General features: G+C 42.3%; 2 long non-coding RNA genes across 2 annotated transcripts in view; one reads left to right on the forward strand and one right to left on the reverse strand.

The window, feature by feature from the left end:
- Positions 1 to 3,649: 3,649 nt before the first annotated feature.
- LOC113612888 (uncharacterized) overlaps positions 3,650 to 15,171 on the reverse strand; it is a 37,083-nt gene continuing 25,561 nt past the window's right edge. Inside the window, exon 4 of the long non-coding RNA XR_003430010.1 lies at positions 3,650 to 3,697. This is a non-coding gene — a long non-coding RNA (uncharacterized LOC113612888). The remainder of the gene's footprint in view (positions 3,698 to 15,171) is intronic.
- LOC113612889 (uncharacterized) lies at positions 7,675 to 8,958 on the forward strand. Its single transcript, XR_003430012.1, has 2 exons — positions 7,675 to 7,840; positions 8,569 to 8,958. It is a non-coding gene; the product is annotated as an uncharacterized LOC113612889 (long non-coding RNA).

The raw sequence follows: 15,171 nt of genomic DNA on the forward strand, positions 1-15,171 counted from the left end.
GAAGAGAGCCTCTTGCAGGAAGAGAAAGCCTCGGACACTTAGGATCCCGCCCTTGCAACAAGCGAACAGTAGGATATAATCGTGCCCTTGATTGGAATTAATAGCTGCATATACTTAATCACAGAATCTCGGAAATGGAAGAAGTCCCAGAGTCCTGGAGGTCAGAGTCTCCACTTACTTCATCCTCCACCTCGAGAAAGTTACAAAATTCCTCTGGCCCTCGCTTTCCCCCCAAAGAGTCCTATGTGTGTGGGGGGAGGTTTAACTACTGTCTCCGTTTTTAAGTTTTGAGCCAATGTTAAAAGCTCAGGATCTTTATTAAAATGTGGGTTTCTGGTTCACTTAGAAGACCCGGCAGGAAGACTGGATCACACTCTCATGAGGGAACAATCGGCAGGAGATGAGGGGCTCCCCTCATTGGATGGGTATGTTCTCTAAAATTTGCAAGTCCCTTCCACCTGCTCTTCTGTCTCCAACAATGAGGTCCATCATCAGTTGTCATTTATCATTCCACTTGCCTTATCTTTTTTTTTTTTTTTTTTTTTTTTTTTTTTTTTTTTTTTGCAGTACGCGGGCCTCTCACTGCTGTGGCCTCTCCCGTTGCGGAGCACAGGCTCCGGACGTGCAGGCTCAGCGGCCATGGCTCACGGGCCCAGCCGCTCCACGGCATGTGGGATATTCCCGGACCGGGGCACAAACCCGTGTCCCCTGCATCAGCAGGCGGACTCTCAACCACTGGGCCACCAGGGAAGCCCCGCCTTAATCATTTTTTTTAGAGCACAGAAACATTTCTTTGTAGCCACTTCTCTATCAAACGTGGAAAAAAATCAGACACTCCAAGAGAGCTGAGTTTCAAGAAAAACAAGAGGCCATATTTCTTTGTAGAAACTGAAAAATATTCCTCTGCATTTGGTTAGCTTCTCTCTGTGGTTCTGGCTACAATGCATGTAAAATTTGGAATATTTTCAGTTTAATATGAAAGTTGCATTTGTTCACATGTTTAGGAGAAAGCTTTCTTACAACTGAAGACAAATTCTTTAAAGATCTTTTTAAAAGCTGAAAATGGTTTATAACTGACATTCTTTCATGCAAATAGTGGCCAGTTTAATGACTTCAATAATTGATATTCTTTCCACTTAAGTTATCTAGAGAAGCTGCAAGTCTAGATCAAGAAGCAATGAAAATATTTCTCTAATCCTACCCAAATGTATAAATATAAATATATATGAAGTCTACATACTAGATCATATTTTTAGTTTTAATGAAACTAGTCACGATTAGAAATAAATGCCTCAGGGACCTATTTCTCAAAGTAGGAATCATAAATCTCAGGATTTGGGTCTATAAAGAGTTCACTTACTATGGTGCTGATGAGGGGATACGGGCCAAAATTTAATCACATGAAGGACTATGAGAGAGGCTGGGAAAAATAATCTTTAGCTATGTGTCCAGCTAAAAATTGGAGTTCTGTTGCTAAAGAAAGAGGGTCAGAATAACTATTAGAGAATCAGCAACAGATTCTGCCACAAAGAAAATTATCCCTGATTGAGACTATAAATCTAATGTAACCTTGATGCCAAAACCAGACATGAACAATATGAGAGAAAAAAAAATCCCTGGCCAGACTTACTCATGAAGATAGAGTAACAAGTAAAAGTAAAAAGTCCTAAACAAAATGTTAGCAACTGAATACAACAGTATATTACAAAGAAGATATATTCTGACCAAGTTTTATTTATTCCAGAAATTTGAGTGGTCTATCAATAAGTTTCAAATAAATTTGAAAATCTATCATTATCACATACCACCCTAACGGATTAAAGGATGAAAATTTGAGCATCTCAACTGATGCAGAAAAACCATTTGACAAATTTTCTCATTCATAAAAACTCTGGGAATAGAAGAAAATACTTTAACCTACTAAGATTTTTTTTTAATCTATTTATTTATTTTGGCTGAGTTGGGTCTTCCTTGCTGCGCGTGGGCTTTCTCTAGTTGCAGATAGCGGGGACTACTCTTCATTGCAGTGCGCGGGCTTCTCATTGCGGTAGCTTCTCTTGTTGTGAAGCAAGGGCTCTAGGCGTGTGGCCTTCAGTAGTTGTGGCTTGCGGGCTCAGTAGCTGTGGCTCTCAGGCTCTAGAGCGCAGGCTCAGTAGTTGTAGTGCACAGGCTTAGTTACTCCACGGCATGTGGGATCTTCCCGGACCAGGGCTCGAACCCATGTCCCCTGCATTGGCAGGTGGATTCTTAACCACTGCACCACCAGGGAAGCCCTAACCTACTAAGATTAACTGACAGAACGTATGGGATACCATTTGCAACAACATGGATGTGCCTGGAGTGCATTATGCTTAGTGAAGTCAGAGAAAGACAAATACTGTACGTTTTCACTTGGAATTTAAAAAATAAAACAAATGAATGAATACAACAAGACAGAAAGAGACTCACAGATACAAAGAACAAACTAGTGATTACCAGTGGGGAGAAGGGTGGGGGAAAGGGCAAGATAGAGGGAGATTAAGAGGTACAAACTACTAGGTATAAAATAAACAAGATAGAATGATTTAATATACAGCACAGGAAATATAATCAATATTCTATGATAACTTTAAGTGGATTACAATCTATAAAAATACCAAATCACTATATTGTACACCTGAAACTATTATAACATTGTAAATCAACTGTATTTCAATTTTTCTAAAAACCTATTCTAATGAGGAAATGTAAGAATGTAACATCAGTCCCCTTCAAATAAAAAACAAGATAAGGATGCCCAATCTTACCACTTCTGTTTAAATCCCATTGGCAAATACAACAAGACAAGAAAAATAAATTAGAGTCATAAAGATCAGAAATAAAAAAAAAACTATCATTAATAACATACAATATAATTGTCCCAAAAGTATCTACACACAAAATATTAAAAATTAATAGAAACATTGGCAAGGTAACCAAATATAAGATCAATATTTGAAAATCTAGGGACTTCCCTGGCCGACCAGTGTTAAGACTCCGCACTGCTGAAACCCATAGAATGTACAACACCAAATGAACCCTAATGTAAATTGTGGACTCTGGGTGATACTGATGTGTCAATGTAGATTCATTAATTGTAACAAAAGTACCCTCTGCTGAGGATGCTGTTACTGGGGGAGGCCGTGCATGTGTGGGGTCAGGGGGTATACGGGAAACCTCCGTACCTCCTGCTCGATTTTGCTGTGGACCTAAAACTGCTCTTAAAAATAAGATCTATTTTAAATTGTGCAAAGAAAAAGCCAGAAAAAAATCATTTCAAAATATATGCATCTGTGTTGTGAAAAAGGTCTAAAAGATATAAACAAAATCAGAAACAGTGGTTACCTCTAGGGCCACATTTCTCAAACTCTAACATGTATACAAATTACCTGAGGACATTGTTAAAAGTGTTAATATTCGTAGTCTGATTTAGTAGGTCTGGAGTGGGGCCCAAGATTTTGCATCTCTCACAAGCTCCCACACGGTGATAACTGGAACCAGCTCATTCTGGCTTGCAAGAGCTGATTGTTGTATTTTTAAGAATTTTGTAAATCAGTTATTAAGTAGTCATTATTAAAAATTTAAGGGACTTGCCTGGCAGTCCAGTGGTTAAGACTTCGCCTTCCAATGCAGTGGGTGCAGGTTCGATTTCTGGCTGGGGAGCTAAGATCCCACATGTCTTGCAGCCAAAAAAACAAAATATAAAACAGAAGTAATATGGTAACAAATTCAATAAAGACTTTAAAAATAGTCCACATCAAAAATAATCTTAAAATATAAAATAAAATAAATTTTAAAAAATAAAAATTTAATTATATAAACTTATAATTAAATAAATTGTATTTAAAACAGAGATAACAAATACTGGAAACTCATCATTTCCTAATTATTATACATTTTACCATTATCTATACTCTTGAGGTTATACGTACATATATATCAGTACAGTGGCAATTCTATCCAATGGTGTGGTACTACACGACTCTTTCCAATTTTGCATTCAGTGACATTGAAACCACACCCCATAGGTTAATAGAAGCTGGTGACTAACAGAAATTCCTGAGCTTGTTTTACAGAACAGCAGGTAAGGGAACAGCATGTTAAAACCCCTCTGCTTGAAACCTGACTTTACTGATTAAGCTCTCTTTAGTTATGGTTTTTACTTTCTTTAACTGCCTACCCTCCAAGCTTCATATACCTTAGAAATATATTGCAAGACTCCTTAACCACCCCTGCAGACAGTAGTACCTCTGACGTATGGGTTGCCATAGTAATGGAGGCTTAAGCTGTTTTCCAGAAACTTGGAGTCAGCTCGTGTCCAGTTTGAGATGGCTAAGACTGGTTGGGACCACTGATCCTAAACCTGGGCCTGCACAAATGTCCAATGAACGACCTTTTGACGTCAGAGGGCCCAAAACTCCACCCTCAGATCATGCTGAGTGCCTCCAGTTTTTGAATACGCGTCCCATGAAGAAGCATAACGCAGATACGCCTGCGCAGAACACCAATTACCTCACCTTTTCTCTACCTCCCATCACCTTTTTCCACGTGTAAGAATCCCTGCTTCTTTATGCCATAAATACCCCAAGCTCCTTGCCTTCAAGGAGGCAGATCTGAGACTTTTTCTCCGGTCTCCTCACTTGGCTGCCTTGAGAATAAACTCTTTCTCTGCTGCAAACCTTGGTGTCTCGGCGTTTGGCTTGCTGAGAGTCAGGTAAACAAACCTGGTTCAGTTACATCACATCAGTAGCATGAAAATGTAGCCATAGTGGAGGCTGCAGAAAGCCGGCTATTAATCATTTATCAGGCACACCACTGCTCTGGGATACAGAGTGCTCGTCTAGGGCATGGGATCAGAATGGGGGAAAGTTTTAAGAGTGAGAGAAGGAAGAACTGCCAAACACGAACGCTATAAACATTGAATAGAAATTTTGCCCCATTAAGGTTTTCTGAATTTCTAACTTGTTAGTGGCAGGTAGCACTTAATAAATGTTCACCAGCTCTATGGACGAATGAATGCTGTAAAGAAGAACCAAGAAGTTTCCACTTGAAAACACAGGATGACCCGCTTCACTTCCCACAGGAGCTGGGGTAAAAGAATCGGGTGTGTGCTCCTGGGGGCCCTGGCAGGGGAGGCCCAGGGCTGGTCCTCTCCCTCACTCCCACCTCAACATTTCCTGTAGGATTTTGGTTCCCGTATCTGGGAGCCAGTATTTATTTAACTCCTCCCCTGGAGTTCAGCAAGAACTATTCAGCAAGAAAAGCCCAAGGCTGCCCAGACTACTGGCCAAGTAAACAAACGGCCAGGACTGGAAGGGGACAACCGGCACCCAGCAGACTCCGGGACCCAGCACCAACCACAGTCTGGGAAAGGCTCCACCCACACCCACACCCCCTCCAGCTCTGTTCTGCACTCTCTTAGAGCCATCCATCAGCTCTAACTCCCTACTCCCCATCCAGGGAGCATCAGCTGAGCCTTACCTGGGTGCTGGCATCATTGTACATGATGGAGACCCAGAGTGTGGGACAATCTACTCCAAGAGCTTATACTTGGTGAGGGAGGAAGTTGATGAACAAGTGTTCGTATCACCCTAACATTCATATGGTGAAACCCTAATTACCCCCAAGTGATGGTGTTTGGAGGTGGGGCCTTTGAGACATAATTAGGGCTAGAATAGGTCAAGGGTGGGGCCCTCACGATGGGATTGGTGCCCTTATAAGAAGAGGAGGAGACCCAAGATCTCTCTGCCTGCCTGCACCCAGGAAGGCCATGTGAGGGTCCAAGGAGAAGGCAGACCAGGAAGAGAGCCCTCCCCAAGAGCTGAATCTGCACCTTGATCTTGGACTTCCAGTCTCCAGAACCGTGAGAAATAAATGTCTGTTGTTTAAGCCATGCAGTCCATGGTCATTTGTTATGGCAGCCCAAGCTGACTAAGATACGAGGAAACCGGGCTTCCCTGGTGGCGCAGTGGTTGGGAGTCCGCCTGCCGATGCAGGGGACATGGGTTCATGCCCCGGTCGGGGAAGATCCCACATGCCACGGAGCAGCTGGGCCCGTGAGCCATGGCCGCTGAGCCTGCGCGTCCGAAGCCTGTGCTCCGCAACGGGAGAGGCCACAGCAGTGAGAGGCCCGCGTACCACAAAAAAAAAGATACGAGGAAACCAATGTAAGTCAGATGGTGACAGTGCTAGGGAGAGGATGTAGGGTAATGGGAGTAAGTGATGGGGGCGAGTGGTATTTATGGAGGGTAGTCAGGAGGGCCTCTCTGAGGAGGTGACATAGGAGCAGAGGCCTGTATGAGGGCTGAGTCTTTGAATACCTAGGGAAGAATATTCAAGGCAAAGAGAGCTGCACAGAAATACCTGAGTGGGTGCACACCTGCTGGGCTCAAGGCAGCTCCAAATGAAGGGAACAGAGAAGCATGATTGGAGCTGAGGCCAGTATGGCCAGGGGACCCATCATGAAGGGTTTTATGGGCTGGTGAAAGGAAGTTAGCATTTACTCTGGGAGAGATGAGGCGCCACTGGAAAGTTTTGAGCAGGGAAGGGACATGATCTGATTCATGTTCTAAGAGGATCATTCTGCAGGCTCTGTTGAGAACAGACAGTGGGCGAGGTGGTGAGGGAAGAAGCATGGAAACCAGGTAGGGAGCTGACGCAAAAGTTCAGGCAAGGGCTTCCCTGGTGGTGCAGTGGTTAAGGATCCGCCTGCCAATGCAAGGCACACGGGTTTGAGCCCTGGTCCGGGAAGATCTCACATGCCACAGAGCAACTAAGCCCATGCACCACAACTACTGAGCCTGCACTCTAGAGCCCGCAAGCCACAACTACTGAAGCCTGCGTGCCACAACTACTGAAGCCCGTGCACCTAGAGCCGTGCTCCACAACAAGAGAAGCCACCACAATGAGAAGCCCGCACACTGCAACAAAGAGTAGCCCCTACTCGCCGCAACTAGAGAAAGCCCGTGCAGCAATGAAGACCCAACGCAGCCAAAAATAAATTAATTAATTAACAACAACAACAAAAAAAGGTCAGGCAAGTGGTGGTGGTGGTGGCTCAGACCAGGATAGTGGCAGTGGAATCAGGGTCCTGGTTCTATTTATTTATTATTTTATTTATTTATTTATTTATTTTTGGCCACACTGCATGGCTTGCAGGATCTTAGTTCCCCAACCAGGGATCGATTGAACCTGTGCCCCCTGCAGTGGAGGCACAGAGTCCTAACCACTGGACAGCCAGGAAATTCCCCCGGTTCTATTTTGAAGGCAGATCTGACCAGACGTGCTGATGAAGTCTTTATGGGGCATGAGAGAAAGAAAGGGTCAAGGATGACCTGAGGTTTGTGATCTCAGTGGCTTGAGTCTGTATGACATCATGCCATGAAGACAGGACACTGTCTTATTCTTCCTGACTGTATTCCTCAGGAGAGATAGAGGGCACAGTGCCCGGCCAATGATCAGAGAGAGGGGAAGGAATCCAGGAAGAGAGGGGAGGCCTGGGGGGATGGGCAGGTGAAGGAAAGGGTACTCACACCATTGATATCCACAAAGTCCTGCCTCCCCAGAAAGTCTTCCTAGAATGACCCAAAGAGCACTGGCGGCTGGCCCGGCCCTTCCCAGGGGTTATTCTCACACCCATCTGCGTCCCAACCCCAGCTCTCATCCTTGCACCAAAGCAGTGTGCTAGCCTGTTTGAGAACTGGTTTTACCGCTTTTACTTCACCACTGGGTTGATCCTCACAGGGTTAGGCTATAGCTTTGACCACTGTAACAGACAACGAAAAGGATAGAAAGCCTTTCTCCCTCGGCTCCTACTCAGTAGGTAAGTCATCCAGGCTACAGAGACCCGGCACCATCTATTTCTGCTCTGCCATCCCCCCGCCCGGGGACCTGGCCATATCTCATGGTCTCAGACAGCTTCTCACCACATCCGTGCCCTGGAAAGCCAGGGGGGGGAAGGAAGGAGTGGGCAGGGTTGTGGCAAAGACAGCCCTGCCCTTTAAGGATATGCTTTTATCCCACTGGCCAGAACTGGACTGTATGACCCAAGGAGGCCGGGAAACAGAGACTGGATTCTGGGACCTCATGTCCCCATCTGGATCCACCGGCTGTGGAAGGAAGGAAGGAGAATGTGGGCAGGTGGCAGCTCTGCCTGTGGGTCCCCAAAGCAGTTGAAGGTCAATGCCTTGAAGCTCAATTCCTACTCCTTGTGTGAGCCGCTAGGGATAGGATCCAACTCAACCCCTTTCATTTTTCGTACAGAATTTTTCACCATACGAGGCATGTTCACCCATGAAATTGTACTTGATCTTCACCACACCTTGTTAGGGAGGTAGTTTTATCAGACTTTACCCACAAGAGAACCAGGGCTTAGAGAGGTGGGAGGGTTTGCACAGGGTCGCAGGCTGGTGGACCTCTGAGGTTTGAACTCTGACCTTCTCTCCAGATTCCTTGCCCTCACTCCTCACTAACAGGTCATTTAATGGATTCTTATTTTGATGTGGGGCACAGGTGACCCCCACTACCAACACCACCACTACAGTCTTTCAGGAAAGACAGCTGCTAAGAGACAGATGCAACTTGCTAGAACCCAGGCAATGCCATCAAGCTTGTGGAAGAAGAGGCTCTGCTCCCCTTGCACATCAGTGTGTGTGACGTGGACGCAGAGGACACAGAATCAAGCCGTCAGTACACATCAGCTGACAACCCCAGGGCAGGCGGCCTCCTCGCCTACAGCATCCTCTGGGATTATGGGTTGGTGTCTGTGCCGCCGGTTGTGAAAATAGGTTTATTATCACCTGTCATGAGTCCCAGAGTGGCAGTCCAGTGGTTAGGACTGCACTGGCAGTCCAGTGGTTAGGACTCCATGCTTCCACTGCAGGGGGCGTGGGCTCGATTCCTGGTTAGAGAACTATGATCCCACGTGCTGTGTGGAGCAGCAAGAAAGGAAGGAAGGGAGGAAGGAAAGAAGGAAGGAGAGGAGGGAAGGAGGGAGGGAGGGAGGGAGGGAGGAAGGAAGGAAGGAAGGAAGGAGAGGAGGGAGGGAGGGGGAAGGAAGGAAGTAAGGATGGGAGGGAGGAGGAAAGAAGGGAGGAAGGAAGGAAGGAAAGAAAGAAGGAAGAAGAGGAGGGAGGGAGGGAGAGAGGAAGGAAGGAAGGAAGGAAGGAAGGAAGAACATTCACAGAAAGATAGACAAAATGAAAAGGCAGAGAGGGGCTTCCCTGGTGGCACAGTGGTTGAGAGTCCGCCTGCCGATGCAGGGGACACAGGTTCATGCCCCGGTCCGGGAAGATCCCACATGCCGCGGAGCAGCTGGGCCCGTGAACCATGGCCGCTGAGCCTGCGTATCCGGAGCCTGTGCTCCGCAATGGGAGAGGCCACAACAGTGAGAGGCCCGCGTACGGAAAAAAAAAAAAAAAAGGCAGAGGACTTTGTACCAGATGAAGGAACAAGATAAAACCCCAGAAAAACAACTAAATGAAGTGGAGATGGGGAACCTTCCAGAAAAAGAATTCAGAATAATGATAGTGAACATGATCCAGGACCTCGGAAAAAGAATGGAGGCAAAGATTGAGAAGATGCAAGAAATGTTTAACAAAGACCTAGAAGAATTAAAGAACAAACACCTAGAAGAAATAAAGAACGAACAAACAGAGATGAACAATACCATAACTGAAATGAAAAATACACTAGAAGGAATCAATAGCAGAATAACTGAGGCAGAAGAACAGATAAGTGACCTGGAAGACAGAATGGTGGAACTCACTCCCATGGAACAGAATAAAGAAAAAAGAATGAAAAGAAATGAAGACAGCCTAAGAGACCTCTGGGACAACATTAAATACATCAACATTCACCTTATAGGGGTCCCAGAAGAAGACAGAGAGAAAGGACCCGAGAAAATATCTGCAGAGATTAGTCGAAAACTTCCCTAACATGAAAAAGGAAATAGCCACCCAAGTCCAGGAAGCGCAGAGAGTCCCAGGCAGGATAAACCCAAGGAAAAACACACTGAGACACATAGTAATCAAACTGACAAAAATTAAAGACAAAGAAAAATTACTGAAAGCAACAAGGGAAAAACAACAAATAACATACAAGGGAAGTCCCATAAGGTTAACAGCTCATTTCTCAGCAGAAACTCCACAAGCCAGAAGGGAGTGACATGATATATTTAAACTGATGAAAGGGAAGAACCTACAACCAAGATTACTCTACTGGGCAAGGATCTTATTGAGGTTCAACGGAGAAATCAAAAGCTTTACAGACAAGCAAAAGCTAAGAGAATTCAGCACCAACAAACCAGCTCTACAGCAAATGCCAAAGGAACTTCTCTAAGTGGGAAACACAAGAGAACAGTAACAATTAAGAAAATGGGAGGGAGACGCAAGCGGGAAGAGATATGGGAACATATGTATATATATAACTGATTCATTTTGTTGTGAAGCTGAAACTAACATACCATTGTAAAGCAATTATACTCCAATAAAGATGTTAAAAAAAAAAAAAAAAAAGAAAAGAAAATGGTAATAGGAACATACATATCGATAATTACCTTAAACGTGAATGGATTAAATGCTCCAACCAAAAGACAACTTTTGTATCACTGAATGGATACAAAAACAAGACCCATATATATGCTGCCTACAAGAGACCCACTTCAGACCTAGAGACACATACAGACTGAAAGTGAGGGAATGGAAAAAAATATTCCATGCAAATAGAAATCAAAAGAAAGCTGGAATAGCAATACTCATATCAAATAACATAGACTTTAAAATAAAGAATGTTACAAGAAACAAGGAAGGACACTACATAATGATCAAGGGATCAATCCAAGAAGAAGATATAACAATTATAAAGATATATACACTCAACATAGGAGCCCCTCACTATGTAAGGCAAATGCTGACAGCTATAAAAGAAGAAATCGACAGTAACACAATAATAGTGGGGGAATTTAACAACTCACTTACACCATTGGACAGATCATCAAGACAGAAAATTAATAAGAAAACACAAGCTTTAAATGACATAATAGACCAGATAGATTTCATTGATATTTATAGGACATTCCATCCAAAAACAACAGATCACACTTTCTTCTCAAGTGCACATAGAACATTCTCCAGAACTGATCACATCTTGGGTCCCAAATCAAGCCTCGGTAAATTTAAGAAAACTGAAATCATATCAAGTTTCTTTTCCAATCACAACGCTATGAGATTAGAAATCAATTACAGGGAAAAAAACGTAAAAAACACAAACACATGGAGGCTAAACAATACATTACTAAATAACCAAGAGATCAAAGAGGAAATTAAAAAATACCTAGAGACAAATGACAATGAAAACACAAAGATCCAAAACCTATGGGAGGCAGCAAAAGCAGTTCTAAGAGGGAAGTTTATAGCAATACAAGCCTACCTCAAGAAACAAGAAAATCTCAAATAAACAACCTAACCTTACACCTAAAGCAATTAGAGAAAGAAGAACAAACAAAACCTAAAATTAGTAGAAGGAAAGAAATCATAAAGATCAGAGCAGAAACAACTGAAATAGAAACAAAGAAAATAGTAGCAAAGCTCAATAAAACTAAAAGCTGGTTCTTTGAGAAGATAAACAAAATTGATAAACCTTTAGCCAGACTCATCAAGAAAAAGAGGGAGCGGACTCATATCAATAAAATTAGAGATGAAAAAGGAGAAGTTACAATGGACACAGCAGAAATACAAAGCACCCTAAGAGACTACTAGAAGCAACTCTATGCCAATAAAATCGACAACCTGGAAGAAATGGACAAATTCTTAGAAAGGTATAACCTTCCAAGACTGAACGAGGAAGAAATAGAAAATATGAACAGACCAATCACAAGTAATGAAATTGAAACTGTGATTAAAAATCTTCCAGTAAACAAAAGTCCAGGACCAGATGGCTTCACAGGTGAATTCTATCAAACATTTAGAGAAGAGCTAACACCCATCCTTCTCAAACTCTTCCAAAAAATTGCAGAGGAAAAAACACTCCCAAACTCATTCTATGAGGCCACCATCACCCTGATACCAAAACCAGAGAAAGATACTACAAAAAAAGAAAATTACAGACCAATATCACTGATGAATATAGATGCAAAAACACTAGCAAACAGAATCCAACAACACATTAAAAGGATCATACACAATGATCAAGTGGGATTTATCCCAGGGATGCAAGGATTCTTCAATATACGCAAATCAATCAATGTGATATACCATATTAAAAAATTGAAGAATAAAAACCATATGATCATCTCAATAGATGCAGAAAAAGCTTTTGACAAAGTTCAACACCGATTTATGATAAACACTCTCCAGAAAGTAGGCATAGAGGGAAACTACCTCAACATAATAAAGGCCATATATGACAAACCCACAGCAAACATCATTCTCAATGGTGAAAAACTGAAAGCTTTTCCTCTAAGATCAGGAACAAGATAAGGATGTCCACTCTCACCACTATTATTCAACATAGTTTTGGAAGTCCTAGCTACGGCAATCAGAGAAGAAAAAGAAATAAAAGGAATCCAAATTGGAAAAGAAGAAGTAAAACTGTCACTGTTTGCAGATGACATGATACTATACATAGAGAATCCTAAAGATGCCACCAGAAAACTGCTAGAGCTAATCAATGAATTTGGTAAAGTTGCAGGATACAAAATTAATGCACAGAAATCTCTTGCATTCCTATACACTAATGATGAAAAATCAGAAAGAGAAATTAAGGAAACAATCCCATTTACCATTGCAACAAAAAGAATAAAATACCTAGGATTAAACCTACATAGGGAAACAAAAGACCTGTATGCCAAAAACTATAAGACACTGATGAAAGAAATTAAAGATGATACAAACAGATGGGGAGATATACCATGTTCTTGGACTGGAAGAATCAATATTGTGAAAATGACTGTACTACCCAAAGCAATCTACAGATTCAGTGCAATCCCTATCAAATTACCAGTGGCATTTTTTACAGAACTAGAACAAAAAAATTTTAAATTTGTATGGCAACATAAAAGACCCTGAATAGCTAAAGCAGTCTTGAGGGAAAAAAACGGAGCTGGAGAAATCAGACTCCCTGACTTTAGACTATACTACAAAGCTACAGTAATCAAGACAATATGGTACTGGCACAAAACCAGAAATATAGGTCAATGGAACAGGATAGAAAACCCAGAGATAAACTCACGCACCTAGGGTCAACTAATCTATGACAAAGGAGGCAAGGATATACAATGGAGAAAAGACAGTCTCTTCAATAAGTGGTGCTGGGAAAACGGGACAGCTACATGTAAAAAATGAAATTAGAAAAAAAAAAATGAAATTAGAATACTCCCTAACACCATACACAAAAATAAACTCAAAGTGGATTAGAGACCTAGATGTAAGACCAGACACTATAAAAGTCTTAGAGGTAAACATAGGAAGAACACTCTTTGACATAAATGACAGCAAGATCTTTTTTGATCCACCTCCTAGAGTAACGGAAATAAAAACAAAAATAAACAAATGGGACCCAATGACTTAAAAGCTTTTGCAAAGCAAAGGAAACTACAAACAAGACGAAAAGACAACCCTCAGAATGGGAGAAAATATTTGCAAACGAATCAACAGACAAGGGATTAATCTCCAAAATAAATAAACAGCTCATGCAGCTCAATATTAAAAAAACAAACAACCCAATCCAAAAATGGGCAGAAGACCTAAATAGACATTTCTCCAAAGAAGACATACAGATGGCCAAGAGGCACATGAAAAGCTGCTCAACATCACTAAGTATTAGAGAAATGAAAATCAAAACTACGATGAGGTATCACCTCACACCAGTTAGAATGGGCATCATCAGAAAATCTACAACCAACAAATGCTGGAGAGGGTGTGGAGGAAAAGGAACCCTCTTGCACTGTTGGTGGGAATGTAAATTGATACAGCCACTATGGAGAACAGTATGGAGGTTCCTTAAAAAACTAAAAGTAGAATTACCATATGACCCAGCAGTCCCACTACAGGGCATATATCCTGAGAAAACCATAATTCAAAAAGAGTCATATACCACAATGTTCATTGCAGCTCTATTTACAATAGCCAGGACATGGAAGCAACCTAAGTGTCCATCAACAGATGAATGGATAGAGAAGATGTGGCACATGTATACAATGGAATATTGCTCAGCCAAAAAATAAATGAAATTGAGTTATTTGTGGTGAGGTGGATGGACCTAGAGTCTGTCCTACAGAGTGAAGTAAGTCAGAAAGAGAAAAACAAATACCATATGCTAACACATATATATGGAATCTAAAAAAAAAAGGTTCTGAAGAACCTAGGGGCAGCACAGGAATAAAGATGCAGACGTAGAGAATGGACTTGAGAACACAGGGAGGGGGAAGGGTAAGCTGTGACGAAGTGAGAGAGTGGCACTGACATATATACACTACCAAATGTAAAATCGATAGCTAGTGGGAAGCAGCCGCATAGCACAGGGAGATCAGCTCGGTGCTTTGTGACCACCTAGAGGGGTAGGATAGGGAGGGTGGGAGGGAGACGCAAGAGGGAGGAGATATGGGGATATATGTATACGTATAGCTGATTCACTTTGTTATAAAGCAGAAACTAACACACCATTGTAAAGCAATTATACTCCAATAAAGATATTAAAAAACAACAACAAAAAGAGTCATGTACCACAATGTTCACTGCAGCTCTCTTTACAGTAGCCAGGACATGGAAGCAACCTAAGTGTCCATCGACAGAAGAATGGATAAAGAAGATGTGGCACATATATACAATGGAATATTACTCAGCCATAAAAAGGAATGAAATTGGGTCACTTGTAGAGACATGGATGGATCTAGAGACTGTCATACGGAGTGAATTAAGTCAGAAAGAGAAAAACAAATATCGTATATTAATGCATATATGTGGAACCTAGAAAAATGGTACAGAGGAACTGGTTTGCAGGGCAGAAATAGAGGCAGACATGTAGAGAACAAATGTATGGACACCAAGGGGGGAAAGCGGCAGGGGGGTGGGGGTGGTGGGATGAACTGGGAGATTGGGATTGACATGTATACAGTAATATGTATAAAACAGATAACTAATAAGAACCTGCTGTTTA

The sequence above is a fragment of the Aethalodelphis obliquidens genome, unplaced genomic scaffold (assembly GCF_003676395.1).
Source record: "Aethalodelphis obliquidens isolate GAN/ISIS:26980383/991018 unplaced genomic scaffold, ASM367639v1 scaffold83, whole genome shotgun sequence".
NCBI classification, from domain to species: Eukaryota; Metazoa; Chordata; class Mammalia; order Artiodactyla; family Delphinidae; genus Aethalodelphis; species Aethalodelphis obliquidens.